The following is a 14630-nucleotide window of genomic DNA, read 5'->3' on the forward strand; positions in this document are numbered from 1 at the left end:
GAAGAAAGTTATAGAAAAGTATAGTTTTACCAATGTTTCAAAAAAATATGCAATCATTTTTTCAGACGCTCTATCTCCCTGCTTTGGAGCACAGATTTAATTTAGCAGCAGGGTCAAACCTGGGAACAGAGAAATGCAATTTACTGTCCCTGTGAAAATCTACTCAAATTCAAAAGTTATAGGCCTTTGAAATTTGTCATTTGCACATGCTTAGTAAGGGATGACTACTAAATTCTCCTAAAATTCATCTGCAGTGAGCATGCTCCAGCCCAGAGACTGAGCAGGACTTTTCTCTCTATTGATCCTCCGAGCTACTGGCAATCACTGTCACTAGGCACTGCTAAAACCCAGGCACCAAGGAGGAGGAAGCAGCTTCACTTGAAAACACAGGTATGAGGAGAAGAAGGGAGCACGTTTCCTCAAACCTGCTAGGGGATAGGGGCAGAAGGATCTGTAACCAATATAGCATACCACCACTGAGAACCTGAAACTGAACTTGGGAATTCTCCATAAGAACAGCCATACTGGGTCAGACCAAAGGTCCAACTAGCCCAGTATCCTGTCTTCCAACACTGGCCAGGTAGTTCAAAGGGAATAAACAAAACAGGTAATCATCAAGTGATCCATTCTCTGGCCACCATTCCCAGCTTCTGGAAAACAGAGGCTAGGGACACCATCCCTGCCCATCCTTGTTAAAGAGCCATTAATGGACCTATCCTCCATGAACTTATCTACAGTAGAATCTCAGAATTACAAACACCTAGGGAATGGAGGTTGTTCGTAACTCTGAAAAGTTTGTAAGTCTGAACAAAACAGTATGGTTGTTCTTTCAAAAGTTTACAACTGAATATTGACTTAATATAGCTTTGAAATTTTACTATGCAGAAGAAAAAAGCTGCTTTCCTTTTTTTAAATAGTTTACATTTAACAAGTACTGTACTGTATTTGCTCGCTCTCTCTCTCCTGCTGCCTGATTTAGTAAATCTGGTTCCAAGTTCTAATTGGTCAGTTTGTAACTCTCAGGTTCTACTGCAGTTCTTTTCTGAACTTTGTTATAGTCTTGGCCTTCCCAACATCCTATGGCAAAGAGTTCCTCTGGCAAAGAGTATGTTGTGTGAATAAATATTTCCTTTTGTTTTGTTTTAAACTGCTGCCTATTAATTTCATTTGATGCCCCTAGTTCTTGTGTTATGAGAAGGAGTAAATAAAACTTCCTTATTTACTTTCTCCACACCAGTCATGATTTTATAGACCTCTCTCATATCCCCCCTTAGTCATCTCTTTTCCAAGATGAAAAGTTCCAGTCTTATTACTCTCTCCTCATATGGAAGCTGTCCCATACCCCTAATCATTTCCGTTGCCCTTTTCTGTACCTTTTTCCAATTCCAATATATCTTTTTTGAGATGGGATGACCAGATATGCATGCAGTATTCAAGATGTAGGCATACCATGAATTTATATAGAAGGAAATATGATATTCTCTGTCTTATTATCTATCCCTTTCCTAATGATTCCCAACCTTTAGCTAGCTTTTTTTGACTGCTGCTGCACAGAGAGTCAATGTTTTCAGAGAACTATCCACAATGACACCAAGATCTCTTTCTTGAGTAGTAACAGCTAATTTAGACCCCATCATTTTACATGTATAGTTAAGACTATGTTTTCCAATGTGCATTACTTTGCATTTATCAATCCGCAACTTCAGTATTCTTCTGTTGTCAGACAAATACCTCTGAAACCCTCTACTCACTGACCACACTGAAGATAAACCCCTACTACTGCTACCAGTTATACTGTTAGCTCTAGTGGTAAAAATCTGTGCTGTGGATGTAGTTGTTCCGACCTTGCTGGTGATCCATGTGCGGATCCACATGCTTGAATTTATTTTTGCTTTTAAAAAAAAAAAGCTAGGAAATGACTTTAAAAAAAAACTATTACATGAACATTGAAGATGAGAAGTCCAACACTCAAAAGTTAGGAAATATCAAAATTTGGGCTGTGTGTGTAATCTTACGGCCCCCTTGTGCATATGCATTATTGTACAGTCTAATTACATGATCACCAGGGATCCTAGTTTTCTGTGATAAACAAAATTCTCCAAAAAAAATACATAAAAATCAATGTTTTTCTACAATTAAAATGAAACACTAAAGTTTCGTTTCCCTAGCCACGATATGTAAGTATCAGTTGAACTAGGGTGACCATACATCCCATTTTGGCGAGGGTAGTCCCCTTTTTATCCCCTATCCTGGATGTCCTTATGGTCAGTTGGCAAGAGCAAACGGGACAAATGCCCAGCTTTGCAAAAACAAAAACAAAAAAATGGGGTGTGCCCCCTCTCGGCGGTGCAGAGGAATGTTCAGAGGGGCGAGTGGAGATGCCAGCCACTGGGGCTTGGGCTGTCAGCCCCAGCCCTGAGCAGCTCGGGCCAACCCCATGCGGTGTCCCATTTTCACTTGGGAAATACGATCACCCTAACTTTCAGTAAAATTTAGTTAACAGTTAATATTTTTTTTTTTTACATTTTTGCAAAAAAATAAAAATGTATGTTCTCTGCAAAAATGCAAATTCTGCATTTTTCTGTGGCAAATGGATTTCTAGGATCCCAGATGATCACATACTACTTTTTCCATGGAACATCTCTGGGAATACTACAAGCTGTGTAGCACATCCCTCTCCCCGAAAGCCACAAGAACTCGGGGGAGAAAAATTCTTGCGAGAAGCCAGCCCTAGAAGCCAGAGAACCTCAAACCAGCAGGATTAGATACTGAAGCAGCCTCAGCAGCATGCTGCCAGATTGCTTTCTAGTTTTCACTTTGGATATTCTCTCCTCTGTTCTGACGGTGAAGAAGTGGGTTGGAGCTGATGGCCTCACTCCATGCTTTCTTCCCTCTTCCACCCCTTGCCGCACTTGCTTCTATATCCCCTCTCTTCCTTGATCTAGTTATCAAAGACTACCCCAACAAAACTCCATGAAAAGAAGTTTAAAAAAAAAAAAAAAAACAGGACATTTGCACACCATCGCAGTGTTTATTCTGCTTGTGCATTATATCCCTTTTCCTTAACCTTTGACTGTCTTTGTCTACTCATATTGTAAATTCTTTGAGGCACGGACTGTCTCTTACTCTATGTTTGTATTGTACCTAGCATAATGGGGTCCTGTTCTTGGTGAGTTCCTAGGTGCTATCATAATAAAAATAATATGAGCGGTACCTTGCCAAACAGGGGTATTTTGAACACAAATTCTTTAAATGTTTGTAAAAAGCACATTGACACTGTGGCAATAAGCATTATAGAAAAGCCCAGGAAAAAATTATTAATGTTAGTATTCAGTGCAGGGTCTAGATAGTGTGCAGTAAATAAGGCCTGGAGCCATGAGTAAGATGACAAGGACAAGACGACACTGAATTCAGTGAGCGATATCCACCTCATGCACTGAATGAAAATAGGCAATGTCTATGAAGGTTTGATTTTGCAATCTTTATGTTATTTCAGTGTAGGGTTTGGGAAGTTTTATGTAATTATAGTCAGTGCTACCAGCTCTGGCTATTACAAAAGTTGCCCAACACTTCCCATCATAAGACCTTGGTTTTAGTTGCTTATAACTTTGCTATTTGGGCTGAAATTTTCCATGCTGGGCATCTGCCTCACTGAATGTCTTTGGAAAATTTCAGTCAAAATGGTTAAGCCATTCCCAAAAGCAAGGCTAAGGAAAAACATTGCTTTGTTCATGTTACAAAATTCTAGTGACCTTTTCTTTGAACAGCTCTAACACCCCCATGCTTTGGAGCAGGGACTTGAAATTTGGCAGAAGTGTGGCTTTTCTGTCAGGGATGTGCCATTTGTCGCCCCTGAGAAAATGGCCCAAATTTGACCATGTTTTAAACCTTTTGAAAAAAAATCAGTTTGCACATACTCAGCAGAGACTTACTAGAGCTTAAAAGACAAATCTCGAGAATTCTGTCCGCAATAGGCATGCTTCAGCCTGGGGCTCTGCAAGACCTTCCCTACAAATGCAGCTGCAGGCTGCTACACACTGTGCTGGGCAGGTATGGGCACCTGATCTCAGAGAGCAAGGAGACTGTCTCCCCTACTGGTCCCTAGCACAGTAGAGGAGAAAGCGGTCTGATTCAAATGCTGAGGGAACAAGAGCCAGACCTGCAGGAGGAAAGGAGGTCGGGGAAGTAGATTGGAAACAAGAGCTGGGGTGGGGGGAGAGGCAGGGAAAGAGGAGGCAGCCAGAGGGAAAGGGAAATGAGAGTTGGGAAGGAGGAAAGGGGGACAATGAGAATGGCTGGGCAAGCCAACTTGGAGCTGGGGCAGAAACTGAGGCCACAAGCCAGGTAAAATTAAGGTTGTACAGGAAACCTTAATTCTGGCATTTCCTATCTTCTGAGTGCTTTACTTTGCAACCCTAAAAGTGTTCTTTTAACTTCCTTTGGGCACATTATATAAATAAGTTTATATTACACACACCTGTCCCCTGCTCACCTTACATATTTCTAGATCATAATTTTGTTGGCTAAGCTTTTTAAAACCTGCTGTTTCTATCGAAAAACAACAACAGAGGAAGAACACAGTTACTATGCTGACCTAAATTAAAATCATAGAATCGTAAGACTGGAAGAGACCTTGAAAGGTATTCTAGTCCAGTCCCCTGCCCTCAAGGCAGGAGTAAGTATTATCTAGACCAGTGGTTCTCAACCTGCGGCCCAATCAAGCACAGAACTGCTGCCAATGTGACATCCTCAGGGCCATACAGGTAGTGTTGAATGCAGCCCACAATGATAAATAGGTTGAGAACCACTGATCTAGACCACCCCTTAGGTGTTTGTCTAAAGCTCTTAAAAACCTCCAGTGACGGAGATTCCAAACTTCCCAAGACAATTTATTGCAGTGTTTAACCACTTTGACAGTCAGGAAGTTTTTCCTAATGTCCAAACTAAACTGCCCTCCTGCAATTTAAGTTCATTGCTTTTTATCCTACCTTCAGAGGTTAAAGAGAATAACTTTTCTCCCTCCTCCTTTTAACAACCTTCCATGCACTTGAAAACTGTTATGTCCCCCCTCAGTCTTCTCTTCTCCAGACTAAACAAACCCAATTTTTTCAATCTTCCATCATAGGTCATGTTTTCTAGACCTGTAATCATTTTTGTTTAAATCTGACAGAAGGGGAAGAGGCAAAAGACAGACTTGGACTGACAACCAGAACCAGATATGGTAGACACAAAAAAACGCTTACTTCTACACTATATGTTGGTATATGATTAACACTGGTCTTGTTGGAAAGAACCACTGACAGAGTATCTTTCCCTTTCACCCCACAAAAATAGCAAGCCAGAATGCAATATAAATCAAAATATTTCTTTCATGTGTGACATTTCACATTTTTCCCCAGACCATTTTATAATTCAAGAGAGCATTTTTTCCCCCCTAAATCCATCTCAAGTTCCTTCAAACCACACATTTATGCCAGTAAGGCCATAATTTTCCATCTTGACACCTAGGCAGAAAAGCTTTCTAAAGAAGGAACTGTGTATTTTTGATGTGAGTAATGAATTTTCTAGCTGCTGCTACACTTCTTTGCAGATCCATCAAGATCTGCACATGGAGCTAAAGCAAAGAGAGAAGAGCTGCTTTGTGATGGATAATTTGTTTATGTAGTACCTTAAATTTGCTGGCCTTTGTAAAATGAAAATTTGTTCCCTAGGAACTGGACTAAGAATACCAAACAGATGATCATATCTCATAAGAACGGCCATATTGGGTGAGACCAAAGGTTCATGTAGCCCAGTATCCTGTATTCTGACAGTGGCACAGAAGGAATGAACAGAAGAGGTAATCATCAAGTGATCCATTCCTTATCACCATTCCCAGCTTCTGGCAAGCAGAGGCTAGGGACACCATCCCTGACCATCCTGGCTAATAGCCAGTGATGAACCTGTCCTCCATGAATTTATCTAGTTCTTTTTTGAACCCTGCTATAGTCTTGGCCTTCACAACATCCTCTGGCAAAGAGTTCCACAGGTTGATCTCAAAAATATCTATCATAATTGGCACACTTTGTGGTAGTTGCAGAGAGACCTAGAACCGAAAAAGTAGAGGCTTCAATCCTAAGAAGTCAGAAGTGAAGCAAAGTCAGTGAGTAGAAGTTCGCACTGCCACTGCTCACAATTTATCTGTTTTGTGAATAAACAGGAGACTTCAATCCAGGGGTTCCATCATCTTTCATGAATTTACTAAACTCATTAAAACAATGCTTCCCAGCATGTAGATTCATAGATACTAAGGTCAGAAGGGACCATCATGATCATCTAGTCTGACCTCCTGCACAACGCAGGCCACAGAATTTCACCCACCCACTCCTGTGAAAAACCTCTCACCTATGTCTGAGCTACTGAAGTCCTCAAATCATGGTTTAAAGACTTCAAGGAGCAGAGAATCCTCCAGCAAGTGACTCGTGCCCCATGCGACAGAGGAAGGCGAAAAACCTCCAGGGCCTCTTCCAATCTGCCCTGGAGGAAAATTCCTTCCCAACCCCAAATATGGCAATCAGCTGAACCCTGAGCATACGGGCAAGATTCACCAGCCAGATACTACAGAAAATTCTTTCCTGGGTAACTCAGATCCCACCCCATCTAATATCCCATCGGACAATTAGCTTATTTACAGGAAATGAAATTAAAATGTAATGTTTGCTCTGTTAGACACCACCACCACCAACTGAACTGTTTCCTCCTTGTCTAAAATGAAGTTGTGTATACACTCACACAAAAGTGTTATAGATGTTCAGGTATCTTCAAGGGCTTCATGTTGATTTCAGATATGCAAGTACTACATATATAAATTCAGTTAGTGGATATGTTTTGAAGAGTAACAGCCAGTGTGCCCAAATATTAGATTAAATTCAGGATTGGAGTACCCTGAGTGGTGATGTTTCATGTGTTGTTATAAGCTTTTTTCTTTTTTTAAAAAGCCAACCAAAAAAAAATTGCAGACATTGTTGAAGTTGACAGACCTACCATGTGACCTCTCACACCCTCCTTTTTCTAACAGCTTTCAAATTTAATTTAAAAAGAGAAAGCCAGCACAGTACCAAGACTATCAGAAAGCAGTGGGTGCACAGTAGGGAGGAATTAAAAAGTTAAGACAACCCAAGAAGCTAAAAATCCAAGTCATTTTCAGTTTTGTTAAATAAATAAATTCATTTTATTAATAATGATTTCACAGAATAATCAAGATGTTTATGAGCATGGACCACGCAGAAGAATATGCAATTTAAAAAAAAATACAGCTAACAATCTGACCATTGCAAAAAGGTGCTATAAAGAGCGTGACAATAATGAAAGAAAGGAAATTAAATTTAATTTGGATTCAGGATATTGACACAGCTTTATGTCAAAGGAAGTTGAAATGGTTTAGTTCAATCTGACAATAACATGTTGCTTTAAGCACATGTATAAATTAATTATGAAAAGGCACTGACTATCCCAGGGGTCGGCAACCTTTGAGAAGTCTTCATTAATTTAAGGTTTCACATGCCAGTAATAAATTTTACATTTACAGGGGCCCGCCACGGAACCCCAGACTGGCAGCGGGCTGAGTGGGCCGGCGGCCAAGACCCCGGCTGGCAGGGGACCAGGCGGCTGGAACCACAGACCAGCAGCGAGGTGAGTGGGGCCGGCAGCTGGTATCCCAGGCCGACAGCAGGCTGAGCTGGGCCGATGGCCGGCACCCCGGCTGGCAAGGGGCTGGCGGCCGGAACCCCAGACCGTCAGCAGACTGAGCATGGTGGCAGACAGAACCCCAGACCAGCAGTGGCTCACCCGCTGCCAGTCTGGGGTTCTGCCGGCTCCTGTCAGCCGGGGTCCCGGTCGCCAGCCATGCTCAGCCTGCTGCCGGCCAGGGGTTCCGTTCACCCAGGCCTGCAGCCGGCTGAGCAGGGTCGGGACCCCGGCTGGCAAGGGGCCGGCAGCCGGAACTCCAGACCGGCAGCAGTCTGGAGTTCCGGCCGCCGGCTCCTGCCGGCAGAGTCCCGGCCGCCGGCCCCGCTCAGCCCGCTGCTGGCCTGTGGTTCCGTTCACCCATGCAGGCAGCGGGCTGAGTGGGGCCAGTGACCAGGACTCCGGCTGGCAACAGCGTGCCAGTAAAAATTGGCTCACGTGCCGCCTTTGGCATGCATGCCGCAGGTTGCTGATCCCTGGACTATCCTATTAATCCTCTACACTGAAGGAAACTCATTCAACTTCTGGTACCTTGGCCCTGTAAGTCAGCAGAAGCTGGGAGTGTTGTTGAGGCATCACTCAATTCTTGCATGTCCTTAATGCAGTGAGTGTTGTACCCATGCTCCTGTTGTTTAAGAAAGTATTGCACACCTCAAGGTGACTTTGTCTCAAAAAAAAAAAAAAAAAGGAGTTAAGAAATTTCTAGTATTTTTCAAGTACCCCAGCAATTTTTTAGGTTTTACAATCACTTTTTAAAGAGTAAAAAGGAAAGGAGTACTTGTGGCACCTTAGAGAGACTAGTCTCTAAGGTGCCACAATTACTCCTTTTCTTTTTGCGGATACAGACTAATACGGCTGCTACTCTGAAACCTTTTGTAAGTGTCTCTCTCTTCCTGGTGAAAGATCTTTAAACAAGTGGAGAAACTGACTATACAAGTACAGTAGGTATACATGTAGTGCTGTCAAATGCTTAGAGCAAACAAACTGAAAAAAACAGATCAAGGTATTTCTCTCTCTAATCTTTCGGTTGAAGTAATCCTAGCTCACAGTGATATTAGAAATATAAAGTTTTTTTGACAAAAAGCATGACAATTTTTGGAGTGTTAATATAAAGGCACTATATAATAGATCTAGAGGGAATCCTATACATTCCTCTCTGATGGAAGGTCAGCCGCTGCAATGTAGGATTGAAAGAGGAGAAAGTAAAAGCTGATTGGAGGGAAACATAGGAGGGAAGTCAACAACACTCTAAAAATAAATCTAGATAAAGTTGGTCACCCAGTTTATTCTCCATTCAGTTAGAAGTGTCAGATAAACTTAAAGGTTTTCCTTTTTCTCTTTCAGAAAGACAGCTAGGAAAAATACCCTATAAACAGATGCAGGCACCAGTGTTATCCCAATGTTATTAATTCTGAAACTAGATCTGAAATACCATTCAAACGGTAGTTACAAATGTTCTTGGTTTGCATACAGTCTATGTGTAAGCCCAATTTAGACAAACCAAACTCATATGAAGAAAAAGAGTACTTGTGGCACCTTAGAGACTAACCAATTTATTTGAGCATAAGCTTTTGTGAGCTACAGCTCACTTCATCGGATGCATACTGTGAAAACTGCAGAAGACATTATATACACAGAGACCATGAAACAGTACCTCCTCCCACCCCACTCTCCTGCTGGTAACAGCTTATCTAAAGTGATCGCTCTCCTTACAATGTGTATGATATCAAGTTGGGCCATTTCCAGCACAAATCCAGGGGGCAGAGGGTGAGAAAACCTGGATTTGTGCTGGAAATGGCCCAACTTGATTATCATACACATTGTAAGGAGAGCGATCACTTTAGATAAGCTATTACCAGCAGGAGAGTGGGGTGGGAGGAGGTACTGTTTCATGGTCTCTGTGTATATAATGTCTTCTGCAGTTTCCGCAGTATGCATCCGATGAAGTGAGCTGTAGCTCACAAAAGCTTATGCTCAAATAAATTAGTTAGTCTCTAAGGTGCCACAAGTACTCCTTTTCTTTTTGCGAATACTGACTAACATGGCTGTTACTCTGAAACTCATATGTACAGCATGCAGTTCTCCATAAGGCAGAATGTAAAGTGATTTGCATTTTTCAAAGCCTGTATGGTGGGATAAAATGTTATTTATTTAATTTAGCAGCAACTTTAACTGCTGGCTAATGAGGTTGAAGATATGCTACTCAAGCCACCAGATCCTTTTCAGTAACTTGTATGTAGCAATATAAAAACACTCCGTATACTAAGACTCAATACCCAGCATAGGATTCCCAAACTGAGACCCATGGAGCACCTGACCGTACTGTGAGAAGAGATGACTAGACACATGGTGCTGGCTCTTCCTTCTTATTTCCAGCTGCTAAACTGTGTTAAAACCCAGCTAAAATGCATTAAATACTTTCCTAATATTACTTTTCCATGCAAGCAATTACAACAGTTTCCAGAGGGATGTTATGCAACTGTGCATAGAAAAGAATCCACACTCTCTCTATTAAGATGAATCCCACCCTAAAAGAGTTAGAAAATCCCTCCACTAAAATATTGTGGCTTTTAAAGATGCTTGTATTTTTCAGTTCTGGTGTACAAGACATTCTGATAAAGCACAAGTAAAGTTCTGTTAAGCTCTTAAGATTTAACATAGAACAATAGTGAATGGAAGGAGGTTCAAAGTAGCTTAAAAAAAACTTGGTCTTTGTTCAAGACTTCAGTATCATTCTCTGCTGTTCCTTGCTGCAGCAAGTACAAAGCGAGACGTACAAGTTTCAAATGGGAACTAATTTCCAGACTCGTTTTTTGATTGGACGCTATCAACCCCTCTCACTGTAGTAACTCTTTACAAAGCCGAGGCTGCTTAAATCTAAAGGTGAAAAGTATCCGGATAGGAATTGACTTAACATAAGGATTTCCCTGCAGTGTCTCTCTCTCGCAGAGGCAAGAAGAGCCGCACTCTCGGGAGGGTCACTTAGCTCAGCAGACCGTGCAAAGTTCCCGGCAACGTGAGGCGCATGTGAAACAGGGGATACCTCGCGCGGGGCTGCTACGATTATGGTGCGCCCCCGCCCCGCCAGAAGGGACGGAGCCACATGCTCCCACTTAGTCCCCAGCCCATGCTCATGGGGGGTACAAATCTTTGCATCCGCGTGTTTCACCTGAAAAGTCATCAGCGGCGCGGAGCAGAGACCAACAGAACTGGACCCCCCCCCTCAACCCTCACTCACCTTAGGAGCAACAGCAGCTGCGGCGGGTTAAGTTTCCCTCCTTTGGCTCTCTGGCTGCAGCAGACACGCTACCGGTGATACAGGGTGCGGCTAATGCTCACGCTTGCGCCCGGAACAGGGGGATCCACTTCCCTGCGGGGGCTCTAAGGCTTCACAGCAAGTTGGACGCCAGGTCCCGAGAGACACCGCGTGTCCGGGAAACTTTAGTGAGAGACGGGTCCAGCCCCCTCGGCTGCCGCGTTCCCGAATCCCTCTCGCTACCTCCCGGCTCCGGGGGGCTGCTCGGCGGTTCACGTGCGTGTCCGGGTCTCTTCACATGGAGCCGCCGCCTCCTCGCTGCCCCCTCGCTTCCCCCCGGGCCGGTCTCTCTGCTGCCGCCGTCCGGGAGAGGAGGCGAGTGGCTCGGGCCGCGGCCCCCTTTCCGCGCTTCCTCTCATACACTCGGGCACCGGGAGCCGCCGGACCGGCTCCAGCGGCCGGGGCGCTGCTAGGGCCCCAGCCAGGCAGCGCGGGGAACCCAGGCGGCCGGGCTCAGCGCCGCTCCCACTCTGGTCTCAGGCATGTGTGAGTCTCTGCGCGGGGCGCTCCGCAGGCAGAGGCCGGCGGCAGCCGCCACGCGTGGGTGCCCGTTACCGCTTCGGCCGGAGCCCCACGGCTGTGGCGGGAGGGGGCGCTGGGGAGGCCGGTCCGGGCTGCAGCTCGCGCCTCGGATCCGCTTGTTTTCTGTGTCTCACCCAGAGCGATTGGTGCTGGAGGAGGGGGGGGAAGAGGACGGCGGCGCATGGGGATGACAGCCGTAACCAGGCAACAGCCCCCACCTCTCTGCCGGCGCACGGCGATGACATCAGAGAAGGACAAGGTGGCGCGGAGCAGGTATCGCTGTTGCTGGATGGTTCAGGCCAGGACAAGGGGGAGGAGCCTGAGCGCAGAGACCCAGCCGCAGCCAAAGCGCTGAGCGGGGATTAACCCGCTCGGTGCCGGGCTGCTGGCGGAGGAATCGGCTCTGGGTGAAGTTTAACCCCCGCTGTTCCGAGGGCAGCTGCCCCGGGAGGTGACTAGCGGGGCTGGGCGGAAGCCGAGGGGACCCCAGGCTGAGCCGTGCGCCCTGTGGCCTCGGAGCGGGTGCAGTAAGCCTCGGGCAGCCCTGGCTCCTCGCTAGAAAGAGCAGACGTCACAGCAGCGTCTACCCGCAGCCCTGGAGATTGGGACACTTAAACCCTAAGGAAATTGAGGCAACGCCTGGCTCGTGACGGGCCTCCGGGGGCCACTGGCGGGGAGCAGCCTGTTACTGCAGTAAAGCCCAGCGCTCAGACAGGGAGCAGGGGGAGGCTTGGGACGCAGGCAGAGGCTGAGCGCTGCCTGGGGACAGGGCCAGCCCACAACATTTTGGCACCTGAGGCGGGGAGCTCAAATGACGCCCCCATACCCCCTTGCTTGGGCCAAAACTTTGAAAGGTCTCCATTCTGCCTTCTTCCTCTTCTACTCCTCTCATGGTACTGCTCTGCTACCTACCCCAATAAGGGAGAATTAACAGCATAAAATGCCTTGTTCAAAAATTTTTTTAAAAAAAGGAGTACTTGTGGCACCTTAGAGACTAACCCATTTATTTGAGCATGAGCTTTTGTGAGCTCACAAAAGCTCATGCTCAAATAAATGGGTTAGTCTCTAAGGTGCCACAAGTACTCCTTTTTTTTTTTTTTGCGAATACAGACTAACACGGCTGTTACTCTGAAACCTGTCAAAAATTTTAAGTAACACAACTTTCAAATGCCTTAACAGCAAATGTAACTTTTCTTGTCTGGCATTTTTATCTGTTTAAATCAGTAAAGTGGTGCTTTCCGTGCCTTCTTGGTTGCAAAGATTTGACCTGCTCCTGAAGGTCCACAGTCTGGGTCAGCTCATGATGTATTGAGATGGCTGCATGGCTGACCAGCTTCTCCTGTGTCATTGTGGAGAGATTGTGGAGCGTAGATGTGTTTTTATTAACTTCAGGTTGGAGAAGCTGTTTTGTCCACTGGCAACTGTTACAAAAAGCGTTAGAAGTATGCGCAGAACAACAAAAGCATTTGGAAAGAGGGTGGTCAACTTATTTGTGCACATATATTCCAGAACACCCTTTGGAGTTGATCCTGCTGAAATGTATCTTGAAAGGGCTTTCAGTTCATCACCTAAATCACTTGCATCAATATCGCACATGTCATCATGTGTCAACACTGTCTCTAGTGCCCTGCATTGGTGATGTAGGTCTTCTTCAGGTATAGTGAGGAGTTTTGGAATATCATACATCCCAAATATACTGCTGTGTTCCTTGAGCTGCATGAAAAGTTCTTCAACTGACTGTATTGCACAATCTAGCACCTGGTTAAAGAATTCAACTTTGAATTGTTGTTTGGGGGTCCCTTACGGGATTATCCCATGCATCGTAATCAAAATGTCTTCTTCTTCAGTGACTCTTGTATTCTTGAATGGGTGAGAAAATAACTTCAGTGTGAAGTTCCTCTGCCAACTTCTGTGCACTCTTCAGGACATTTTGAAATCCCTCATCTGACCGGTAAGACTGTAGGTATGATTTTATTTTGTCTGGTTGTTCCATTGCTCCAGATATATCAAGGTCAACACCTTGGAGTCTCTTGCTTACAACATTTATTTCAAACAGTATGTCATGCCACAACACTAAGCCACACAGAAATTTGAAGTTATGTATGTTTCTGGTGATTCCATTTCCCTCTGCCACTGTTCTCGCACAAACAGTTCCTGTCATAGCATTATCCTCTATAATGGCAACTATGCATCATCTAACTTCCCAGTTTGGTGTTTGATAGGCTTTATCGCCTCCACTCATCTTTCCCATCGTGTGGCACTCAGTGGTTTCAGCATCAGAGAGGATGTTCTCAGATGTTGCTTCAAAATTTGCCATCGATGAGTTGATGCAGAGAAAAATACATAGATGTTTTGAATTATATTAAAAAATTCAGCAGCCTCAGTAGAAGCTGAGCACTGCAATGAATGAGAACTGCATGGGACAAAAAAAGCTCGAGGGTTTAACTCTCAGATCCGTGTCTGCACTCCTGTTCTTTCCTCTCACATTGGCACCATTATCGTAGCCCTGACCTCTCAGATCAGCTATCGCAATTCGCGTATCTTCCAGCTTTTTAAGAAGCACATTTGTCATACCAGCTCCTGTAGTGTCATCAATGTCAATAAATTCTAGAAAATGCTCTCTGACAGTCACCATTGCAGGGACATTTTCACTAGGTTCTGTTGTCTTTACAAAACGCACCATTAAAGTCATTTGTTCCACATGGCTGATGTCAGGTGGGCAGTCCAGAATAACAAAGTAATATCTTGCTGACTTCAGATCTGCCACAATCTTCTGTTTGACTTTTGTTGCCAGTAACTGTATGATCTGATTTTGAATTGTTTTTCCAAGGTAGTGGTGTGTGTACATTTCTTGGGTGGTGACTCTTCTGAGATGCTCCTGGAGTACAACATCAAACTCAGCCATCAGCTCCACAATCTTAAGGAAGTTTCCACTGTTTGGCACATACAGCTGATCTGAAGTGCCACGCAGTGATGGGTTTTGGGTAGCAAGCATTCTCACAATGGCAATGAGCCTTTTCAGAACATTTTGCCAGTAAAGAGACTCTGATGTAATCTTCTCTTGATG

The 14630-nt window shown here is 44.6% G+C and overlaps 1 protein-coding gene and 1 long non-coding RNA gene across 5 annotated transcripts in view; one reads left to right on the forward strand and one right to left on the reverse strand.

The window, feature by feature from the left end:
• FBXW7 (F-box and WD repeat domain containing 7) overlaps positions 1-11735 on the reverse strand; it is a 283622-nt gene extending 271887 nt beyond the window's left edge. For all 4 annotated transcript variants that reach the window (XM_073341352.2, XM_073341354.2, XM_073341355.2 and 1 more), the window contains exon 1: positions 10964-11735. The gene's annotated coding sequence lies outside the window, so the exon portion shown is untranslated. The remainder of the gene's footprint in view (positions 1-10963) is intronic.
• LOC140910456 (uncharacterized) overlaps positions 11165-14630 on the forward strand; it is a 40053-nt gene continuing 36587 nt past the window's right edge. Inside the window, exons 1-2 of the long non-coding RNA XR_012158600.1 lie at positions 11165-11836; positions 13411-13514. This is a non-coding gene — a long non-coding RNA (uncharacterized LOC140910456). The remainder of the gene's footprint in view (positions 11837-13410; positions 13515-14630) is intronic.

Source organism: Lepidochelys kempii, chromosome 4, assembly GCF_965140285.1.
Source record: "Lepidochelys kempii isolate rLepKem1 chromosome 4, rLepKem1.hap1, whole genome shotgun sequence".
In the NCBI taxonomy this organism is placed as follows: domain Eukaryota; kingdom Metazoa; phylum Chordata; order Testudines; family Cheloniidae; genus Lepidochelys; species Lepidochelys kempii.